At 39.5% G+C, this 24,617-nt stretch overlaps 1 long non-coding RNA gene across 1 annotated transcript; it reads left to right on the top strand.

Moving 5' to 3' along the window:
• Nucleotides 1-17,515: 17,515 nt before the first annotated feature.
• Nucleotides 17,516-23,553, top strand: LOC102495556 (uncharacterized). The gene is made up of 3 exons (XR_334302.1): nucleotides 17,516-17,540; nucleotides 22,226-22,297; nucleotides 23,347-23,553. It is a non-coding gene; the product is annotated as an uncharacterized LOC102495556 (long non-coding RNA).
• Nucleotides 23,554-24,617: the final 1,064 nt, after the last annotated feature.

The raw sequence follows: 24,617 nt of genomic DNA, 5'->3' as shown, positions 1-24,617 counted from the left end.
CCCGCCGCCTCTCGGCTCTCCGGGCCGGCCGGCTCCATTCCCAACAGGCTTCTCTGGTCCCATTCCCCCGGGTCGACCCACGTCCAGGACTCCCGGTTCCCCCGGGCCGCCGCCCCCCTTCTCCCTGAAGCCCCCTCCTCTGATTCCTCCGGCTGGGCTAGAAGCTCCCGCGACCAGTGGGCCGGGTCCTCGTCCATCCGCCTGGCCCTCCGCCCGCAGCGGGTGCCTCCAGGAGAGAACCCCTTCCCATTTCCGGAGTTACTTTTTGTCGGGTGAGAAAAAGGCCCCCCTCTCTTAAAGGAGCCCCTCCCCCTTTAAGGTGGGCGCTTGGCCTGGGGTCTCCAAGGTTCCAGCTGCTCCTTCCCTCCAGAGTCTGGTATTACCTTTTCTCTGCGGCTACCTGGACGTCAGGCAGGATCTAGGTCTGCTCCAGATGGGGCGTCAAGCCCTGTGGTCTGAGGACCAGCTCTGCCTCTGCCTCCTGAAACTGGATAGGTTTGGGCATGTTTCCATAAACAGGTGTCTACCTCTTTAAGGGAGAATGATAAAGGTACCCACGTCCTAGGGTGTTAAGAGGAGCACAATGTTGGGTGCTTGCTGCAACATGTGATAAAAACTGAGCTGCCATTAAAATGAACCCGTGGCCCATGGAGCCCTGCTCCACCTCGAAGCTGCTCAGGACCTGTGAGACTATCAGGCAAGCGAGTGGGCCCCTCCCAGACTCCCTTGCACTGATTCTTGTTTCTGAGAACCTATCAACTCCCAGCTCTGCAGAAACTGGAGATAAACACAATAGAATTACTATCCTACAGGGGGAAAGGGAGTGGGGGAGGGGGGTGATGAGCTAAAGGTGAGGTAGTTTTGAGTTGAGGGTCTAGGGAGTGCTGAGGGAGTGATTTTGAGATTGGAGCAGAGATGGGATTTAAGAACAAGGACAAAGTTGCTAAAGAAGACTTGACCTTTATTTTTCTGCTGCTGTATCCCTCCCCTCTTCTATTGACATTGTATAGCAAAATCACGTTTTACACTTGGGAAAATGGGCCCAGGAAATTGTATTTTTGTGAAGTCACAGTTAACCACCTTCACTTTTTTTCTGTTCCTTGCTCTCTCTTTCCTACTTAAGCTGGTAGCAATTTATCAGCTGTGGTCAAGTGATTTGAGATCACAGGGGATTCCTTGCTAGATGTATTTTGAAACTTTGTTTGAAAGGTGAACATTCCTAAGTCAAGCAATAGATTATAGTAAAAGGCTAATTATGATAGACGTGTTTGGGTTTTGCCTTTAATGATTAATCATTATTTGGCTCTCATAAAATTTTTACAATGTAACTTTTTTAAAAATGTTCTTTCTGTGTGTGCCAGGAATTCTGCTAAGTGCTCTGGATGTTGTGAGTAACCAGGTGGGTAGAATATTTGCTTTACATAGGTTAAACTCAACATTATTTTTCTATAATTTTATGTAATTCCATTCCATATTTCTTGATTCTGTACCATATTTTAAGTGACATGTATGAGAAGACATTATATAATTTTGCCCAAAATTAAATGGAATATTTGAATACTGCACTTGCTCAAGTTTTATCAATTTGCTATAAAGTTTGTTAACAAAAGTTGAAAATCAGGTGGTTTTTTTGTTGTTGAAAGTCTGTATCTTATCCACAACTTTTTAGATTTTGAGACATAGTCTCTGTATGTGTATCACTGAAATATTTTATGTTGCTTATGCATTCATAATTTTAAGATCTGTCCAACAAAAAAAAGAGAAAGAAAAATATAGAAGGAAAAAAAAATCTGTCCATTTCCTCCATCATGACAGCCTGCTCCGTTGAACACAGCTTTCAACCATACCTGTCCAGAATTATGTTCTGAATAACAAATGCATGTTCCTTTAAAGCAGGTGAGCACATAGTTATATATTAGACTGGGGCCCAAAAGTTGACTTTTTTTATCCCTCCCAGTGATTTCAGCCTTTGTTTCCAGTATTAAAAGCATGTAGTAGCACTTTTTTTTCTGTCTTCAATGTCTTATAATAGGGATGCTAGGCTAATATATTCATATGATTATATAAACACAGTTGTAGACATATAAATGGTGATACTTGGAAATCAAACCCTCAGCAGCTTGAAATTCTTTTTTTTTTTTTTGAGAGGTTTTTCTCTATAGGGCATGTGCGCTCGCCAGACAGAGAAAGACAGAGAGACAGAAAGCGAGAAATCACCCCCCAGGGGGGATGGCCATGCCGCAATCCCTTCTCCTCCATTCTCCTCTCGGGATCTTGGGCATGCACACACATGCGCCCAGCGTGAATTTTAAGCCACCGGGTCCAGGATGCGAACCGCAGTCAACTACGTGGGAGTCCAGCGACAGCCACTACGCTAACTGCTGGTCCCAGCTTGAAATTCTTTTTGTGGGAGCTGATGAGTAGCAGTATGAATTTGCTATAGAAAAAGCACCTTTGGGATGTGTAAGTTTACAAGCAATCTCAAGAAGTTAATGGAAAATACATATTGTAAACATTATGGAAGGCCAGCAGTTGGTATAGTGGTTAAGGCACTGGACTCCCACAAGGCTGACTCTGGTTCAAATCCTAGACTTTGCAGTTTAAAAATCACACCCAGTGATTTTTAAACTGCAGGCCATGTAATGGTCGCGTCACTGGACTCCCACACTGTCAACCACAGTTCTAGTCCCGGACTCGGTGTTTTAAAACTCACACCAGGTGCGTGTGCATGTGTGTGAGTGCCCAAGATCCTGAAAGGAGAATTGGAAGAGAAGGGATTATGGAGTAGCCATCTCCCGTGGAGGGATTTCTCACTTTCTCTGTCTCTCTCTCTCTGGCTAGTGCACATGCCCTATGGCAGAGGGGATGGGAGGAGATCACCTTAAAAAATAAAAAGAAAACATTATGCATAAATTTCCAATTTTTCCTGCCAAAATAAACATTAATTCCATGTTTCCACAAACTTCTCTTTTTAGAGAGGTTTTTTTTTGCTATAGAGCATGTGCTCTCATCAGAGAGAAAGAAAGCTAGAATCATGCCCCAGGGGGATGGCCATTCTGCAATCCCTCCTCCTCCAGTCTGCTTTCTGGATTTTGGGAAGTCCAGCGACATAACCATTATGCCATCTACTGGTCCCTGTTTTCACAAACTTCTAAACTCCCCTTTTTACAACATGTAAAAGAAAGCCTGAGTTGTATGAAAGTTAAATGTATACCCCTGAACAACGTGTAATTTTTTTTTAGTTTTTAAATTCTGGCATCTTGATTGAATCAGTGAACTTAACTCATGTTGAAGAGCATAAATTCATGAGCTAGATTTGGAAGGCCAGAGAAGGCCTAGGGAAGTCAGCAAATGAACCCTTCCTTCTAGTATTTAAAGCAAGCACATGACATCTCTGGCCTGTCATCTGGATTGGTTTGCCCTCTCTATTTCTAAAGCTTTGACTGCTAGAATAAGTTCCCACCATTCAGGCTATTTGTAGGCAACTGTTTCTTCTAACCTTAAACATTTCATTATCGCATCTATTTTCAACATCACGGCAATCCACATGAAATAGCATATTCTAATGTATGGAGCTTATAATACCATGAGTCAAAAGACTTGCAGTATATTCCTAAGTTGAGTGGCACAGTAACTGAGGATGGATGACTTGGCTTCTTTGAACTCCAGGTCTCTTCTCTGTGAAAATTAAGGTTCTTGTTTGAGTCATCCCAATGTGAATGTCAAATAAATCATACTCACAAAAGGACTTTGGAAACAGTAAAAATGATGCAAATACAAGCAAGTTTTATTGACTGGCAGAGTTAAAGTAATACCTTTACCATAGACAGGAATATCACTTGTGGGTGTTGTTCCTTTTCTCTCCCAACAAAATGCTGTTTCAACCACTTCTCTGAGATTTGCAGGCACTTTCTGGCTCTGCATATTCACTACTCTCTAGTTTTAGAGGAGGAACCAAGAGCATTTGCAAAATTGATCACTTTGAATCTGGACTCTTTTAGACCCTGGGCCTTTGCAACCCTAGTGCTCTTCACAGGTGTCTTCAGCTCTGTCTGTTTTCCTGCATTCTTCCCTCTCTGCACAGGCTGACCTCTGGGACCACCGTGGTTGTCAGAAAAGCCAGCTTAATACTTCATACACTGGTGTGCTTGCTTCATAATTGCTTATTTAAATTCCTAGGATGGTGCATTCCCTCTGTTGCATCTTGAAAATATTGGTCACCAGACTAAAGAAATCATGGGGAACCTTCTTAGCAAGACATAAGGAACAAGGAAGTATTATTGTCTTCCAGGAGGGACTGAGGTTACAAAGGAAACTTTCCTGTCTTCAGTCTTTCAAATGGCTTTCTATTACATACACAGAAAAATCTAAACACATCTTTTGGCAATAGGATTGGAAAAGATATGCTCCATGGTTTACGTGGAACAATTTCCATTACGATTTCCCGTCTCTCTCCCTCCAGCCATGTTGTTTTTCTGCCGTTTCTCAAACACAAGCGCATCACCATCACAGGGCTGTCGCACTTCCTGTAAAGATCCTCATGCCGATGCTTGATGGTTCACTTTCTTCCATCATTCAGTTTTTCATACAGATGTCACTTCTTTGGAAAGAACTTTGTTGACCACCCTAAGCTAACAGCAACAGATCGCTGTCTGCTTACCTGTATTACCTATTTTCAAAGCAGTTACTACTTTCTGACTTTGTGTTATTTATTTGCTTATGGATATTTATATGTGTATAAGCTCTGAGAAGACCAAGGTTCTGTCGGTTCTCTTCACTGTTGTATCTGTGGCACCTGGAATGGTACCCGAACAGAAATTCTCAGCAAATATTTGTGAAATGAATGACATGACCAAGTTTATCCTCATGTTTCCTACCGCCTAAATCCAGCCAGTGGCTGACTTTTCCAATGCCCCTTGCTTTCAAGAAACTGAAAAAATAATCACATTACACAACTGGAATGGTTGTGACTCTGAAGTGCCAACTGCCTTTCCAAGAAGACTTTTCAAATCCTAAAGAAACCATCGAATTTGCCTAAGGAAACTACCAGAGTAGGCAGACTTAGAGATAATTAATAATTCAGGAATTCACTTCACCATCTGATGATCGACCTATTGACTGCTCTGGAGATAGTTGCTAGACCTTTGGCAAGCAATAACAGCAAATGGCAAGAAGTGAGTTGAGATTTATCTTTGTTTTTGTGCTACTACATTCCTGCAGTAATACGTATCCTTTATTATAATCGTATCATCTCATTTTGATGGGAGATACTAGGAATTGGTGGTGTTCTTTGGCATGCAAATAAACAGTGGATTAAAAAAATAAACTTAAATGCTTTATACTGGCTACATCAAATAGTAAGAATTCGAACTTTGGTCCCTTGAGTGAATAGTGCATACACCTGTGTTACAATTTTCCTTTGATTTTTAAAAAAATAATTATCTGTTTAATTTTATTTATTCATTCATTAATTTTGATTTGACCAGAGAGAGAGAGAGAGAGAGAGAGAGAGGATGGTTCACTTTCTTCCATCATTCAGTTTTTCATACAGATGTCACTTCTTTGGAAAGAACTTTGTTGACCACCCTAAGCTAACAGCAACAGATCTCTGTCTGCTTACCTGTATTACCTATTTTCAAAGCAGTTACTACTTTCTGACTTTGTGTTATTTATTTGCTTATGGATATTTATATGTGTATAAGCTCTGAGAAGACCAAGGTTCTGTCGGTTCTCTTCACTGTTGTATCTGTGGCACCTGGAATGGTACCCGAACAGAAATTCTCAGCAAATATTTGTGAAATGAATGACATGACCAAGTTTATCCTCATGTTTCCTACCGCCTAAATCCAGCCAGTGGCTGACTTTTCCAATGCCCCTTGCTTTCAAGAAACTGAAAAAATAATCACATTACACAACTGGAATGGTTGTGACTCTGAAGTGCCAACTGCCTTTCCAAGAAGACTTTTCAAATCCTAAAGAAACCATAGAATTTGCCTAAGGAAACTACCAGAGTAGGCAGACTTAGAGACTAATTAATAATTCAGGAATTCACTTCACCATCTGATGATCGACCTATTGACTGCTCTGGAGATAGTTGCTAGACCTTTGGCAAGCAATAACAGCAAATGGCAAGAAGTGAGTTGAGATTTATCTTTGCTTTTGTGCTACTACATTCCTGCAGTAATACGTATCCTTTATTATAATCGTATCATCTCATTTTGATGGGAGATACTAGGAATTGGTGGTGTTCTTTGGCATGCAAATAAACAGTGGATTAAAAAAATAAACTTAAATGCTTTATACTGGCTACATCAAATAGTAAGAATTCGAACTTTGGTCCCTTGAGTGAATAGTGCATACACCTGTGTTACAATTTTCCTTTGATTTTTAAAAAAATAATTATCTGCTTAATTTTATTTATTCATTCATTAATTTTGATTTGACCAGAGAGAGAGAGAGAGAGAGAGGGAAAGTGAGAAAGCAAGCCACCAGGTCTGGTATACGAACCATAGTTGGCCATGTGGGAGTGTCCAGCACCTTAACCACCATGCCACCTGCTGGTCCCCCAATTTTCCTTTGATCTTTCATGAATAAATTTTTCCATCAAGAAATCTACACATACTGTATCTATACTTTTTTTTTCACCATCATATCCTTGTTTGCACCCTACCAGACCATCAACAGAAACTACTCCTTCATTGTTATCTTTCATTGTCAATTATTAAATCCAACTCTTCTTTCCAAACTTTCTACGGTGGCTTTTAAGACCTATGTCTATCAGAGTCTCTCATAACCTGACCCCCAACTCTTCAGGCAACATGGTGTGGAGAAAAGAGTGTGCTCATTAACGTCAGAACGCTCCAGATCAGGCAAATCTATCCCAGTTTTCTAACCTCACTCAGCCACACAGAGGCTGTGCAACCTTGAAATGTGGATTTTCTAATTTATATCATGGAAGCAATTGTATCCACCAAATGATGTGGTTATAAACATTAAATAATAATGTTGTCTTTGGCACCTAGGAGATTTAAATATATGTTAGTTTTCATATTCTTCTGTGCTATGATATTTTTGGGGGGGGATGGGTCTTTCATCTTTTCCCACCAAAGTCTCCTTTGTTCTCATTTACTCTTCTACACTGTTACTTTTTTTTTCTCTTTTTTTGGACTTCACTGTTACTTTTTTTTTGGAAAGTCTCAAATATTCACCTCCATACTTACTTAACATTGAAATTTTCTTAATTCCTAACATAATGTGTAAGTCATTTCTGCATTCTATCATTACCCAAATTTGAACAGCTCTAAGGCTAAATCAGTCTTCTCCCAATCTAGTTCAACTTCCTAACTCTTCCATCTTTTTCAAAATCACCAGGATTATCTCATCTGTAAGTAGTAATTACAATAGCTACCATTATCTGAGTACTTACTATGTGCAATGTGCTTTGCATATATTATTACATCAAATCATCATTTTGATACAAAGCTGAAACTTTTCATGAGACACCTGTTGTATCTGCTGCACATGTTCTTCACTAACCCTTCTTGTAAAATAGTCAACTTTATTGAGATGTAATTTATATTGATAACTATATTAATATTAAAATTCACCAAGTATAAGTGTGCAACTAGTGCATCATGCATACACTTTTGTAACCATGACTACATTCATGATGTAGAACATTTCCAGGAACTTTCCCATACACCTTTGCAGCCAGTCACTTCATTCAATTCACTAACTTTTGGCAACCACAGATAAGCTTTCCACAGATGTTTGGTTCACCTTTTTACTCCCTTTCTATGGCGATGAGTTGTGAACATACATGTTAATAATTTGACAGTCTCTTGACTCCGCTGCATTGGTCGAACTCATGCTTGCAGCTCTGGGGCTTCCCTATCACTACCATGTAGGTTGCCCATGTGTCCACACTTCCATCCTGACACATGTGCAAACCTGTACTAAGAGGAAGTTAGCGCGACATAGGGGAATGCCAAGCACTAGAGGGATGATGGATAAATAACACTCTGTTCTATTCTTTGGAGGGCCAATTCTAGATACGTTTTGCAAAGTTCTACAGGGATTCCCCAGAGGAACCACCTCCCATTTGCCCACAGTGATAGTGACTTCAATAACATATTTTTGACTGGCTTTTCTTCCTTTTATTTTTGACTCTTCCCAGCCTTTCTCTACTCTTCCCAAGGATCATTTCTCAAAAATAACTTTCACGTGTAGAAGTCTTATCTCAAGCTCTGTTATTAGAGAAAATCTAGGCATGATTATTATATACCTTTTTTTAAAGAATTATTTTATTTAACTTCATTCATTGACTCATTCATTCATTTGTTTTAATTTGACCAGAGAGGGACAGAGCAAGAGAGAGAGAGAGAGAGAGAGAGAGAGGGAAAGTGAGTAAGCAAGCTACCAGATCTGGAACTCAAACCATGGCCAGTCATGTGGGAGTCCATCACCCTTATCCACCACACCACCTGCTGGCCCCTATTCTCTATTATATCCCTTAAAAAAAAAAAAATACATTTTGGAAACAGAGGCTAAAAGAAGTTAAATAACTTACCAGAATTGCAACACTATTTAAAAAACAAACAAACAAAAACAAAAGCAGCCAGACATTGGATACAGAATAGCCTAACTCTGCAGTTTCTTTTCTTTTCTTTTTTCCTTTTTAAGGTTTTTGCCATTGCGTACATGCGTTCATGAGAGAGACACAGAGACAGTGAGAGAGAAAGTGAAAAATCACCCCCCAGGGGGTTGGTCATACCTCAATCCCATCTCTATTTTTCTCCTGGGATTTTGAACGTTTACATACATGTGCCGGGTGTGATTTTCAAGCCATTGGATCTAGGACTTGAACCACAGTCGACCATGTGGGAGTCCAGTGTCTAAACTGCTAGACCACTTGCTGGCCCACACAGTTTAGGTTCTTAATCACCCTATTGCTTTTCAAGGTGGAACCAAGTCAATTTTGATTTTGTCCAAGATTTTAACAAATGATATTTAAACTGCCAGGTTTTCTTGTCATTTCTTCTTTTAAAATGTCTCGGTCATCAGTTTCTGAAAATACTTTTGTGTAGCTGAAAACCACAATGCATCGTTTTTTGGGAAACATTCAAAATGAAATACTTTCCTTTTTTTCTTCAGCTATCTCTGTACTCCTTCACTTGTTGATTCCTACAACAGCTTGTTAATTGATTTCCTTTTTTCCATCCAGGATATATTGTTTAATGGAACAACATTGTTCTTGATGGAACTGATTTCACATCCTAGTGTTCCCATTTCTTAACTGTATATATTTGAGGACTCTCTTAATTTCTCTGAGCCTAAATGTTCTTATCTATAAAATAGAGAAAATAATTTCTACCTCACAATATTGTTTGGTGGATTAAATACAATAACTCATGTCTTCCTTTGTTCACATATTAAAAACTATGAATGCCATATTCATTTTATCACATTTATTGTTTTTGTTGTTCCTGAGTTTATTTGAAATGGTAGAGTTTTGGAGAAGCTGGAAACTTTTATTTTGAAATGTGTATTTGTTTCTTTAATTTTGGGGAAAGGACTTCCTTTTAGTAGTCTGAAATAGTCCTGGTAATCTATGGAGCAAATCCAAAGACTTCTCTGAACTTTAAAATCAAGTACATGATTCACGTAAATGTCAATGCAAACAAATATTGCTTGAAGTAGTGGAAGCAGCTCTGTGCAGTGGACTCACGTATTGATTAAAGTGCTCCATTAAGCACTATTTGGATGATTTTTACTATTATGGCAATGAAATAAAAGCTTTTGTGAAATAGCAGGTTCCCATTAAAAGATGATTTAATGCTTGGACTCGACTGTGGTATCAGCCCATTTGTGTTCCCTAAAATACACACATACTAAAATTCTAAATGTTTCTTTAAAACTTAGTCTAACTAGGAAACCAAACGTGCTTAAAGAAGCTTCAAGTTAGTGAAAGCATACAATTTTTGTACCCTCACACTGGTCAGACCATTTATAAAATATGTTTTAAAAAATCTATTTTCACATATATAATTTTATGCAGTTTCCATCACCAGTACAAAGAGAGTGAAATTAAAGACTTTGATTGCCTCAGTGGTTACATCTGGGGTTTTTATTCTCCTACTAAAATGCTCTTTGGTGTGCTCCACCCGGTGGCTACACAGCTTTCACCAGAAGCATCAAGAATCTATCTGACTGCCCCCAAATCATGGTCATGCCTGTAACTGAGCCTGCTGTGGTTTACAGTTTCATGTCTCAGGGAGAAAGCCATTCATCATATTCTTTATTTAGTTCCCCCAAGCCAGATACTAAATTGTAAGAAGGAGACTCTCACGGAGATAAAGAACTCACCCTGCTTAATTACATATTTGCTTCATAGTAAAGACAATGGCTCTCGTCCAGAATTGCCAGAAAGACACAGAAATGAAATTCTGTAAAACGAATACAGGTGGTTTGTAAAATGGTCTACTTAAGTCAGGGAAGGCCCCTTCTTTTCAGGTGAGGGAACTGAGACACACGGGATTTCGGGGTTTCGTAACTTGCTTAGGGTCCCCTGGAGGGTAAGTGGTGCAAACAGGATTTTTACAAAGTTACATTGGCTCCAGAGATCATGCTTTTCCTCTCTGCTGTTCTATCTCCTAATGATTTATTAATTTTATACATATTAGCGGAAAACTTATACTACTTAGCAGATGTGTTCTTGCCCGTAAGTGATTACCAGTTAATGTTATGGAAATACCCCAGGGGTGCCCTGGCAAAGATAACTCTCTAACTGCCCCTAATTGTGCCGTGAAAGTTTTATTCATTTGGATCCCAAGTTACCTCCCTTAAACTGCATATGGTGAGTAATAACATAAGGCTAGGCAAGGGTCCAAGGATTGGAGAGAAGGAGAAAAATGGATCCTGAATCATTGGAGAAGTACTGGGAGGTCGGTCCTGGATTTGGTGCCTCAAGTCAGAGAAGACAGGGAGGAGAAACTCCCTCTCTGGTTAATCTGTCACAGCAGTGAGACAGTTTCACTGCACCTCAGTTTGTGAATGAGGAAACTGAGGGTTGAAAGGTTAAGAATAAACCCATGGTGACATAGCCCGTAAGTTGCAGAGCATGGAGGAAAACTGTGTGATTGTGGGAAAAGGGGCAAAGGTGGCATGGTGATTAAGGCGCTGGACTCCCACACAGTCCACCGCAATTTAAGTTGCAGACCTGAGACTTAAAACTCACACTGGGCCTGTGTGGGTGCATGATCAAAACCCTGAGAGAAGTATGGAAGAGAAGGGATTGTGGTGTGGCCTCCTCCCTGATGGGGAAAGATATCCCAATTTCTCTCTCTCTCTCTCTCCTCTCCTCTCCTCTCCCGTGAGCACCACATGCCCTATGGCAAAAACCTAAAAAAAAAAAAAAATCATGTGTTATTTCATATTTAAGTACATTTTTTTCCATTGCTCTAGTACCTTCTAGGAAAAGAGAGAAATGAGTGGAAATGGTGTTTCTAGAATTCCAAAAGAGAAGATATGAGAGTGTGAAGAAAAACAAGATTCTCTAGTTTCCTGAGTTGTGCTGATTTTTTACTTTTTATCTATATGTTTCTGTTATAAATTGGTGTCAACTTGTATTCCCTTGTATTCTGCTTTATTTGAAATGATTTTATTGACTTACTGAAATAGACCTAGTATGGTACTAGATGCTATGTAGACCTAGGGTGGGTAGTGTGAGGTATGGTGGAGAGAATCAACATTTTATTCTTCTTTGTCTTGAAGGAACTTACTACCTGATTAGAGAAATAATAGCACAGGTTTTCCTGGATAAAGCTCTGTATTTTGAGCCTGACATGGAAGACTTCCCAATTGGACCACAACCTCCCTTAACTATCCTTCTAACCTTCTCCTCCTCACCTTGACCTTATCTAACATTGGTCTGGGACATCAGACTATTCACCATGCAGGCTTCTGCCTGGGTGCCTTGCTAAGTGTGGTTCCGTGGAATGCTTCTTTTAGTTGAGAATACTCTTCTACCACCTAATATAAAGGCTGATGAGGCAGTGGCTAAGGAGTAGTCAGTCATGTGACCTAGACCTTGCCAATTAGATGTTCTCATTTAGCTCTCTTAAACTTGATGAATAACACAAAAATAAAAGATGGTGGTAGATTGAAACCTAACAGAAGGGCCATGCTGCATCATGACACATGGCAGCAGAAACAGCTAGGATGACAGGATGTCCTGGCTAGATTGTTCCTGCCCTAATGTGGTTATTGTGTTTCCTGTTCCAGGATCTTTTACAACGCCTTTGATTCCTGTCTCTTTTCCAAGGCTGGTCCTACTATCCAATCTCTGGATCTCGATAGTCTTCCCTAAAGTTCCCCTCTGTTGCTGCAACCAGCATCAGCTAATTGTTCGTTCTTGGTCCTCAACCTATAAAACCTTTCTTAAGAATTTTCTGGGGGACTAGAAGTTGTAATGGCTATGTCGCTGGACTCCCACGTAGTCGACCGTGGTTCGCGTCCCGGACCCGGTGGCTTAAAACTCATGCCGGGCATGTGTGCATGCGTGCCCAAGATCAGGGACTGCGGCGTGGCCATCCCCCCTGGGGGGTGATTTCTCACTTTCTGTCTCTATGTCTCTCTCTGTCTGTCTGGTGAGCGCACGTGCCCTATAGCGAAAACCTCTCCAAAAAAAAAAGAATTTTCTGGCATCCTCAACAAGACTTAATTATTCCTTCTTTGTGAGACGTGCTCACCCATATGGAAGGTATATTGAAACATACAGATAAGTGACTTGAAAGAATATTATTTTCTAAGAGTTTAGCATACTTACAATATAAGATCCTCTTCCAGTATAAGGAAACGCTATACCAAGGACTTGACTAATGAAAGGTTATTGTTAAGTATGCAACAAACCATCTGCTTGAGTGTTCTACCATTGTCTCTTTCCTCTCTGCATCTTTTCTCTCCTCACTCACACATGTGACAAATATCACCAAGTATCTTGATTGTTGTTTGACTCTGGAGACATAACAGTAAACAAGACAAATGAAGTCTTTATTTTAGTGAAAGTTCTATTTTAGTATCTGAGAGGAAAAAAATAAATTGGTAAAAAATTAAAATGATCATTCCAAAGGGTTATTTATAGGAACAAAACCAGAGTAATGGTATAGAGTATTGGGGCAGGAAATGTTACTCTACATACAATTTCTATAGGGACATCTAGCAGGTCTTCTTTGGGTAGATAATATTTAAGCCAAGTTCTGAATGATAAGAATCTAATCTTGCAAAGAAATGAGGAAAGAGAAATCAAGAAAGAGCAAGTAGCACACACAAAAACCTGAGGTAGAAATGAGCAGAGTGTTTAAGTCCATAAAAGAGACCAGTGTGAGGTGAACACAGTAAAGTGTGAATGGCAAGGGAATGAGGGGGAAGCAAGGAATGTGAAAATAGAGTCCCTTCTATGTAGGATCTAATGGGTCACTTTGAGATGTTTGTATCTTGCTCTTTCTTTTTTTTTGTAGAACAACCCCCTTCCCATTTATGGTTGTAGATTTCAACCTTCCTATTTACAAAGGATCTAAGTGAACAGAGAATTTATCACCATAGTTGCTTGTATTATTTAAGAGAATGCTTACTCCTAAAAGATAATCCTCAAAAATCTCAGTTACTTAATACCAAGGAGAAGAAAATTTTATTTCATAATCTATTATGTTTCAAAATAGTGTTTCCGATCAGTATTGAGAGATATATTTTACTCAATCATTTTGAGAATTCATACTAATGAAAGATTCGCCATCACCAAAACATGGCACTGAAGTTTATCCTGATTGTAGAACTCCAGACCATGGGTGGGTTAAGGAGCATAGGGACAGAAGTGAGTGTATGATTTCATGGCAGAATTTGATGGGCCACCTGGAAATGACAGACACTTCATATTTCTTTGGGCAGAATTCAGTCACATGCACCCAAAAGACTGGAAATTGTAGCCTAAATGATGCCAGCAGAGAAAGAAAACCAGCTCAATTAATCCTGGTCTGCATGGTGAGTTGCATGAGGCTACGTATTTGGGAACCTGCACTGGAATACAGAGCACTGTCAGGCCTTTTCAGACTTCCTACTCCTTACAAATAAAAGTGAATAAAGAAAGTATATATTGAAAACTGAAATTTGGGGGTGGGAGGAAAGGGGTGGGGAGGGAAGAGAAACATTTAACAGGCACAAAAATGAAAAGTTATCTGTTGATGATAATGTATATGGTAAAATGTTTGCCTTGACTAATACGCAATGTATTCATACCTAGAATTTATACTGTTTTGAAGATATGCAGTATTTCAATGTAATTTTTTAAAAATGTATTTGTTTATTTAATTCCATTCATTATTATTATGTTTTAATATGACCAGGATGAAAGAGAGAGAGAAAGCAAGAAAGCAAGCCACCAGGTCCAGGACTCGAACCATGGTCGGCCATGTGGGAATCCAGCACCCTTAACCATTACACCACTTGACAGCCCTCAATGTAAATTTTAAAGCGTGGCCATCCCCCCTGGGGGGTGATTTCTCACTTTCTGTCTCTATGTCTCTCTCTGTCTGTCTGGTGAGCGCACGTGCCCTATAGCGAAAACCTCTCCAAAAAAAAAAGAATTTTCTGGCATCCTCAACAAGACTTAATTATTCCTTCTTTGTGAGACGTGCTCACCCATATGGAAGGTATATTGAAACATACAGATAAGTGACTTGAAAGAATATTATTTTCTAAGAGTTTAGCATACTTACAATATAAGATCCTCTTCCAGTATAAGGAAACGCTATACCAAGGACTTGACTAATGAAAGGTTATTGTTAAGTATGCAACAAACCATCTGCTTGAGTGTTCTACCATTGTCTCTTTCCTCTCTGCATCTTTTCTCTCCTCACTCACACATGTGACAAATATCACCAAGTATCTTGATTGTTGTTTGACTCTGGAGACATAACAGTAAACAAGACAAATGAAGTCTTTATTTTAGTGAAAGTTCTATTTTAGTATCTGAGAGGAAAAAAATAAATTGGTAAAAAATTAAAATGATCATTCCAAAGGGTTATTTATAGGAACAAAACCAGAGTAATGGTATAGAGTATTGGGGCAGGAAATGTTACTCTACATACAATTTCTATAGGGACATCTAGCAGGTCTTCTTTGGGTAGATAATATTTAAGCCAAGTTCTGAATGATAAGAATCTAATCTTGCAAAGAAATGAGGAAAGAGAAATCAAGAAAGAGCAAGTAGCACACACAAAAACCTGAGGTAGAAATGAGCAGAGTGTTTAAGTCCATAAAAGAGACCAGTGTGAGGTGAACACAGTAAAGTGTGAATGGCAAGGGAATGAGGGGGAAGCAAGGAATGTGAAAATAGAGTCCCTTCTATGTAGGATCTAATGGGTCACTTTGAGATGTTTGTATCTTGCTCTTTCTTTTTTTTTGTAGAACAACCCCCTTCCCATTTATGGTTGTAGATTTCAACCTTCCTATTTACAAAGGATCTAAGTGAACAGAGAATTTATCACCATAGTTGCTTGTATTATTTAAGAGAATGCTTACTCCTAAAAGATAATCCTCAAAAATCTCAGTTACTTAATACCAAGGAGAAGAAAATTTTATTTCATAATCTATTATGTTTCAAAATAGTGTTTCCGATCAGTATTGAGAGATATATTTTACTCAATCATTTTGAGAATTCATACTAATGAAAGATTCGCCATCACCAAAACATGGCACTGAAGTTTATCCTGATTGTAGAACTCCAGACCATGGGTGGGTTAAGGAGCATAGGGACAGAAGTGAGTGTATGATTTCATGGCAGAATTTGATGGGCCACCTGGAAATGACAGACACTTCATATTTCTTTGGGCAGAATTCAGTCACATGCACCCAAAAGACTGGAAATTGTAGCCTAAATGATGCCAGCAGAGAAAGAAAACCAGCTCAATTAATCCTGGTCTGCATGGTGAGTTGCATGAGGCTACGTATTTGGGAACCTGCACTGGAATACAGAGCACTGTCAGGCCTTTTCAGACTTCCTACTCCTTACAAATAAAAGTGAATAAAGAAAGTATATATTGAAAACTGAAATTTGGGGGTGGGAGGAAAGGGGTGGGGAGGGAAGAGAAACATTTAACAGGCACAAAAATGAAAAGTTATCTGTTGATGATAATGTATATGGTAAAATGTTTGCCTTGACTAATACGCAATGTATTCATACCTAGAATTTATACTGTTTTGAAGATATGCAGTATTTCAATGTAATTTTTTAAAAATGTATTTGTTTATTTAATTCCATTTGTTATTATTATGTTTTAATATGACCAGGATGAAAGAGAGAGAGAAAGCAAGAAAGCAAGCCACCAGGTCCAGGACTCGAACCATGGTCGGCCATGTGGGAATCCAGCACCCTTAACCATTACACCACTTGACAGCCCTCAATGTAAATTTTAAAAAGTAATAAAATAAGAAGCTAAAAAAGAAAAAGAAATTCAAGTAAATATAATTTTTTTCTAGAAAATAAAAATCTCTAAAATTTTGATAATACAAACTAGAGAAAAGGAAGCTAGCCAAATTGTCTTGATTGAGCAAAGAACATAGCAACTTTCAACTGAAGGAAGACTTCCATAGGGAGGTGTAGTGGGCTGAATAGTGTTCCCCTCAAAAAAGATATGTCCAAATACTAATCCCTGAAACCTGTGATCTGTGATTGTGATCCTATTTGGAAATACAATCTTTGCAGATATAACAGTTGAGAATCTTGGGATGTGATTAGCTTGGATATAGAGGTGTTTACATGGAACCATTAAAAAAAAAAATCCTGTCTTAATATTGCTTTCAATCAGTACTTCCCATGGGGGCACATCTCTTCTTCCAGCAAAGTGTCTCCCCTCGCCATTCACAAAGATCCTCAAAGAGCATCTGTAAACTGGGCTCCAAACTCCCAACCTCTGCAGCCACAGCCAGGATTAAGCATCTGCTGCAGTTTGCTTCTTCCTTGACATAACCCGGCAAGGGGTGGAACCACAACATACTTGTGAAAATCCACACACCCAGTTAAGCTAAAGCTCTAAAGCTGCTAATGTCTCCGGAGGTCAAAGTGGGATTTGTTGTTGTTGTTGTTAATGCAAGGAAAATGATCCTCTCCTCAATTTTCTGGCAACTGACCACCATGGTGGCAGAGCTAGGGCTAAATTGAATGAAATTGGCCTAAGCAGGCCACTGTAATTGATTGACAAATTTGGCCTAAAGCAGTCCCCTTATATAAAGAATGGCAACCTAGCTTGATGTACAAAGCAAGCTGTAACCTATCCTCAGAGTATACCCAGGTAACCTAGCAACTGAGCCTCAGCCAATCACAGCAGCAACCAACCTCTTAGCCAATCAGGGGCTAAAATCTACTGAAAAGTGACCTATAACGCTATTGTCAACTACAGCCTGTTGAACAGGTTTTTTTTTTTTTTTTTTTTTTTTAATGCCACTTCCAGGATTTGTATATCACTTCTTTTTCTTTGGTTATCACTGTAAGCTGCCCATGTGGTTGGGTGGGGCATTGTGAACCAGCGTTTGTCAGGAATGCTTTTGGGTTCTAGAGGCTATCTTTTGCTAAAGTAATCACGATGTTAAATTTAACTTGTCCCAGACTTTTCTCTTCTCCTCTCTTCTCCTCTCTTCTCTTCTCTTCTCTTCTCTTCTCTTCTCTTCTCTTCTCTTCTCTTCTCCTTTTCTTTTATTTCTCTTTAGTCTCTGCAGGTCACTGTGCTTTCAAGAGAGAGAGCAAGAGAGAGAGAGAGAGAGAGAAAGTACCCACCCACTGGGGGCATGGTCACGTTGCAGTCCCTTCATTTCTTCTCCTCCTTTTCTTCATTATGCAGGAATTTTGGGTATGCACACAAGTCTGATGTTTTTAAGCAGCTGGACCAAGATCCCAGTCAGTTGACCATGTGGGAACAAGGTGCCTTAACTGTTGACTACAATGCCAGCCCTCAGTTTTTTCTTTTAGCTAGACTCTAAGTTCAACGTCAGAGATTTTATCATGCTTTATTCTTTATTTTTTTCTCCCCCAGGACCTCACACAATCCAAGGGGCTGTGTGGGCAGCAAACATGGTCACGTTGCCTTGGTCACTTTGCTTACTTCTCCAGCAAAGCCCATATATAACAATTTATATAACCCTTGGGGCCAGCAGACGGGTTAGCAGTTATATCACTGGTCTTACGCACAGTGGACTGTGGCTAGAGTCCTAAACCTGGTGACTTAAAACTCAGGCCGGGTGCATGTGTGTGCATGTCCAGGACTCCAAGAGGAGAATGGAAGAACAGTAAAAATCTCTCTAATAAATAAAAAGAGAGAGAGAAAGAAATCTTGCTGAGAGGAAGGACTATCACCTATCTAAACACAGCTCCACTCCAGGTGACAGTCACTTCATAAGGAATAGGTGGAAAGAAAGGAAAGGGTTGCTGATACAAAGCCAGCCTAAGGCTGTCAGAGGCTAAGAGCCCCTCTCCCAAGGCCAATCCCATTGTGCTAAAGAGCGTGAATTTTTATTCCAGATTTCTGTGACTTGCTGCTGTTTCCAGTGCACAAGGGAAGGCCTCTTCTCCAAATCTTGATGGAATATTAGACAATGAGAAGTTTTATAATGTGGAGTTGCTGTGCTTTGACTCCAATTGGCTCATACTGCAAGACTGGGTTTGAGAATGGAAGGGATAGAACCTGCTGGCTGTGTTTGTCCTGGGAAAGAGGTCTGTGGAAGTTGCACTCACTTAGATATGTTGTTTTGCATCTGTAGAGGCTAAAAGCCTCTGATACGAGAAAAGGAATGCTAGTGTCAGCTGAGAAAAAGCAAAAATAATAGACATAGGAGCAGTGAATTAAAGGCACATAATTAGTTAAAGATTGCAAATAGAAAACAGGATTGTGATCAATGTTTGTGTCCGTCCCAAATCTCCTGTTGAAATTTAATCCTTAGGGCAGTAGTATGAAGAATTGGATGACAAGGAGTTCATTGGGCCACAGGGTCTCTGCCCTCACAAATGAAATGGTGTTTTCAAAGTGCTTAAGGGAGAGTTTGGTCTGTTTTCCACTTTCAGTGCGTGAGGACACCTAGACACCATCTATGAGGAAGGGGCACTCCTCCAACACTGAACTTGCCAGTGCTTAGGTCTTGCACATCTCAGTTTCTCCAACTGTAAGAGACCAGGAGTGTTGGATTGGAATTTTTCAGTTTTCCAGAGGAAGGAAACATACAAGATAAGCCTGGAACATTTTCTGGTGTCACAAAGTAAAGAAGTGTCCAAAGATAAAAAAAAATAATAATAATGGGGACTGTTGAAAAGACAGCGGAAGTCCCCAAAAGGGGCTCCCAGTGTCCAAATCTGAGATCAACATATCAGAATAGGAATGATAGTATGGCTTATAACCCACTGACTAAACAAAAAGCCAGGTATCCATACTACTAACACATGATTAAAGGAATAATGGAAGCAAAAGGAAAACTTGAACTAGTAAAATGTCAACTATGACAAAGTGAAAGGAATGATGTTAGAAAACCACCATCTTGTGATATGATAGGATGATAAAGCTACAGTGTAAATTGGGGTGGGGAACACAATATGTACGTCCTCTCAAAGCACCTTCCTGGAATTCACATATTTATCATTTCAGATATGATTCACTGAAGAGGAAACAGTAACCCAGACCAAATGTAGAAAGTAAATTAAATCATAAGAAACTGTTAAACTAAACTGACCTGAGATGGCCTCTGTACTCAGATACTTGAATTCCTATAAACAAAGTACAACTTCACTTGGAAGTCTGTCCCTTAACAAGTTGCTAAATTAGAGCCAATCACAGACAACCCACCCTTTAAACGGTGTTCATGCAGGGAAACATCAAGCTCTAACCAATCCAATTATTTCTCTACCTCATTCCTGCACTTTTGTTTTTTTGTATATCACTTGTCACTTTCCATATGTACATGTTTCCTCACCACATGGAGGACACCAAGTTCTTCCTGTCCTCCAGCCCATCAGATCTTGGGCACTCACTGACAGGCGAGTGTGTTTCAAGCTGACTGGGAAGGGGATTCGCATCAGAGATGCCGTGAGGGACCTTGCCTCCCTTCCAGCAGTGCATTACTGCAGTTCCACAGAGTCAGCCCTTGACTTGTATTCTTTAAAAAACGGTCAACAGGGAGTTGACTTTTAGACTACCTGTGGACTAGAGGTTAAGAGACCCAGATTCCCCATAGACAATTGTGGTTCGCATCCTGGCTCTGGTGGCTTGAAAAACACGCCAGGCCTATTTCTTAATCCTGACAGGATTGAGAAATGGAGGTCAAGGGATTGCGATGTGAACAGTTCTCATTAGGGAGTGTTTTTTTTCTGTCACTCTCTCTGTATTTCTCTGTCTGTCTCTGGTGAGCACACAGAGCCAAATTAAAAAGAAGAGAAAAATGTACAAAAGAAAGAAACCTCTGTGGGGCCAGCGAATGTGCAGTGGTAATTCGATGGTCTGCCATACTGGACCCACATTGGAAGGTCTGAGTGCGTACCCTGAGGCCTCTCTGTACATGGGGACTTGCATGCACACACCTGTGAACCAGACTCTCTGTGGATTGTGTAGCGAAGACCCTGCTGGGGGTATCTGTCTATCTCTCTGACTCTCCCACAAAAGAAAGAAATAAACTTAAAAAAAAAACACAGTAAATGTCACTAAAGATGAAGAAAGCTTAAAGAACTGTTCCGGATTAGAGACTAATTATGTTCAAAATTATTTGGTTTAAAAACATACATTTTTAAAAGAATTATTTACATAATTTTATTTATTAGTATTAATTTTTAATGTGCTACAGGGCTTATGTGCTTACCAGAGAGACACAGAAAGAGAAAGAGAAAGTGAGAAAGCAAGCCACCAGGTCTGGGACTCGAACTGCAGTCAGTCATGTGGGACTCTAGCATCTTCACCACACCACCTGCTGGCCCCTAAAAAATATTTTTAAAAAGTTCTGTGGTTAGCCCTTGTATCCCCTCTCACCTGGTTATGTTGCTTTCATGGTATTCTGATAGTAATTTGTTTCTCTAGATTGCAATACATATGCATTCTCCTATCTGAAGTAGGATACATATTCTATTTAGAAAAAGACTCTTTCAAAAGCATATATGCTATATTATTTTCACTTTTTCTTTAGTCCTTCTACTGAGATTTGTGAACAAGTTGCAAAATTTCTGACTTTTTCCTCAGTATTTAGTGCCCTCTGGTGTTTGCAAAGAGGGGCTAACAATACATTTTGCTCCGAGTTTTCTGCTTATTAGAATTCTTTGGCATAGGTGAATTGTATCTACACAGCTTGAGCTAATGCTTGAAAATTTTTACATTTATTTCAGATATAAAAATGAGTGGCAGTCAATTAGTTATTTGGGGAGAGTTTCAATATTAAAAAATATATATCTGGGATTTCCATCTGGCAAATGAAGAATAACTACCACAGTGATATCCTTTACACAGTCTGGAAATAAAATCTTCACAATCAGGCTGCTTGGCCCATTTCTTGATAGTGTAGCAAACAGTATAAGGATAAGAACAGCAAGGAGGGAAGCGAACTAAAGAGAAAGGAGAGGGAAAAGGGCAATTTCTCTGTCGTTAGAAGTACAATAGTCTTTCCAGGGGATTTCCTTATTCTTGAGGAGTTTCCATTTTTCCAACTGATATAGAGAGTCTACATTTGCCCCTGCTTCGGCTTTGGATTATTTCACGTCTTTAACATGGGCTTCCATTTCTTACCCTGAGATTTACCTGGTTCAGCAATTTTAAAATCTTTTGTGGGGAGAAGGGAAGAGGAGTAGGTGCTTACTCAAATAGAACATTCCATGCAACTGGAATGGATAGCACAGGAAAAAAAAATTTACTCAGGGTAGGGCCAGTCAGTGATGCGGGGTTAAGGCTGCTGTATTTCACATGGCCAACTATGCAGTTCAAGTCCTGCACCTGGCAGCTCGAGAAACATACTGGGCCTGAGTATGTGCATGCTCAAAAGTCCTGAGAGGAGAATGGAGGAGAAGGGATTATGGTTTGGCACCACCCCTAGGGGTAGTGGGAGTGTTTTTCCATCTTTTCTCATTCTATAGCAAGAACACTGGGTAAATGGTCTAGATTTTTGGAAGGTTTTGGACCCTGCCATTTAACCTCCCCTGTTGCCCACCCCCTAGGTGACTTCTGGATCACCACTGAGACTTCCCAGTTGGCTGAGGAACACATTTTGACCAATAGGGAAGCAAAAGGTAAATTCACAAGCGGCCTCTTTCTCATAATTTGTCACACATTACTCTCAAATGAAGAGAGTCTGCTCTCTGTAAGTGATTTTGTATTTTAAATACTAGCAAAATTTCTTTAATTTGTTTATGTACTTAACAAATATTTAGCGATAATCAGGGATTATCGCTGGGCCACAAGAAATAGATATGTTTCCTGTCCTCCATAAGTACATAATTTTATGGTACATCATTTTATAAATATTAATTAAGTAATATCACAAACAAATGTGAGCAAATTTCAAATAGTTTATGGAAAACAAAACTGAAATACAAGTTTATTTTGGTGCAAAAATTTTGAATCCAGGCATTATTTTTCATAGTATGCATTTTCCATGGACATTTTGAGAACTTTTGTGTAACAATCAGGTGATATCTTTAATATCTTTAATAGAGGAAGTTCATGTTACTATGAGGGGACTTCATAGGAAGAGCTCGTTCTAGTCAGGAATACTGAGAGCCCTTCCTGGGGCAGAAATGAGTGAAATGGAATTTAAAGGCATGTTAGGAGTTAACCTGGGTAGAGGAAGAGTATTACATGCAGATCCCAGGACAAGAAGCAGCTCAGCACTTAGACTAACTGAAGCATGGTCAATATGGCTAAACCAAGACAGCCAGGGGCAGGGGAGAAATGGGATAGATAGGGACTAAGAGAAAGTATTGCAAGCTATCCAGGATTTTGGTCTATATTTTAAGAGAAATGGAAAGTTACTCACATGTTTTAAGCACAAGGGACATGGTCAGATCACTCTGGCTTTGGAATGGCAGATATTGGGTTGGGATGGGTGAGAAGATGTACAAACAAGCACAGGATTACCTGAGAGGAGAATGTTGTTATTGTCTGGTAAAGAGAATTATGGTGTTTTGGTCTAGAGTATGTCAATGGACATTGAAAAAGCAGATGCCTGCAAGAAATTTGTAAGGGATGAAATAATCTAATATGGTGACAGATGGGAGATAGGGTGAACAGGAGAGAGAGGTGGCAAGGATAACTCTGAGATTTCTGTCTTATTCAATAGAATGAATGAGACATGGACCATGAGAAGAAGAGTAAAGCTTTTGGTGAAAGAAGAGGAGTCATCGATATGGTTTTGCTGCATAGTGTTTGAAGAGCTTTGAGCTAAATATTGCAAATTTGTATGTGAAATACAAGCGATCTATCTGAGTTGGAGACATGCGTTTGGGAATTATCTGTGTATAGGGAGCAATAAAGACATGAGCACAGATGATGTTTCCAAGGGACAAAGTGCAAAGGGACAATACAGTGGAGTCTTTGCTAGAACTTCAGGAGCTTCAACAATATATGGCTAAGTAAAGAAGACAAAAAGTTCTAAGTGAGCATTCAGAGCTGTGACCAAGTTGCACAAGTATTGCTGCCTGGGATCCTAGGCAAGTAAATGTTTCAAGAAGTAAAGAATGGTCAGCAGAAAAATGGTGCTTAGAATTTAAGCAAGAAAAGGACTAATGTCCACTGGATTTAGTAAAGGAGGTTTTGGGTGGTCTTCATGAGAACCAGTTCAGTGGAATGACAGGGGCAAAGCTGCAGATTAGATTAGTTTTAGGAGTAAGTTTTAGTTGAGTTGAAATATTTATTTATAGAAGCATAGCCTTAAAGGTGAGAAGAGAGGTAGTCTGCTAATGGATACACAATGTGGTATTGAAAGAAATAGAATGTGGTATTGAAGGAAGAGATGTGGTTTATGTAAACACCAGTGGAAGACTCCAGGGAGCTGCTGCAATATATAATACAGAAAAGGAATAAAAGGGTGAATCAACTGTAATTTTTCAGTGGAGGGTAAGGACGATGAAACTGAAAGAATTTATGATGGTACTGCCCTTATACAGAAAATGAAGGCTGCATTTCTACTTTAATGAGATAGAAGCATTTTTGGATTAGTTATGTGTATTTCAAGACTATTTGTTGGCAGGAAATAAAGGTATTTGTGTGCATGTGTGTGGGTATGCATGCAGATGTAATATTTGTATTTTTTTCATAAAGCAAATGGTAGCCCCATCTGCTTAATTTTAAGAAAGAAAGGAAAAGCAAAGATTTGAGGGTAGAAGAGTAAGCCAAAATAATAGAAGAAAAAAATAGGTTGACCAGATGAAAGTAGGAGGATGGACTGGCAGTGTTGAGAGTCTATCAGGGTTAATTACATGAATTTATAGGGTCTCCAATCTACCCATTGTGACTGACTTGTCTTTATTGTATTTCGGTTTTTACCACATGCAGTTTAGCTAGGTCAAATACAGTAAGAAGGCAACCACGGAAATAACATTTACATCTATT

This window comes from Tupaia chinensis, unplaced genomic scaffold (genome assembly GCF_000334495.1).
Source record: "Tupaia chinensis unplaced genomic scaffold, TupChi_1.0 Scaffold000196_1, whole genome shotgun sequence".
Lineage (NCBI taxonomy): Eukaryota > Metazoa > Chordata > Mammalia > Scandentia > Tupaiidae > Tupaia > Tupaia belangeri.
Note: the sequence above shows the minus strand (reverse complement) of the source record. Positions and strands in the feature narration are given on the sequence as shown.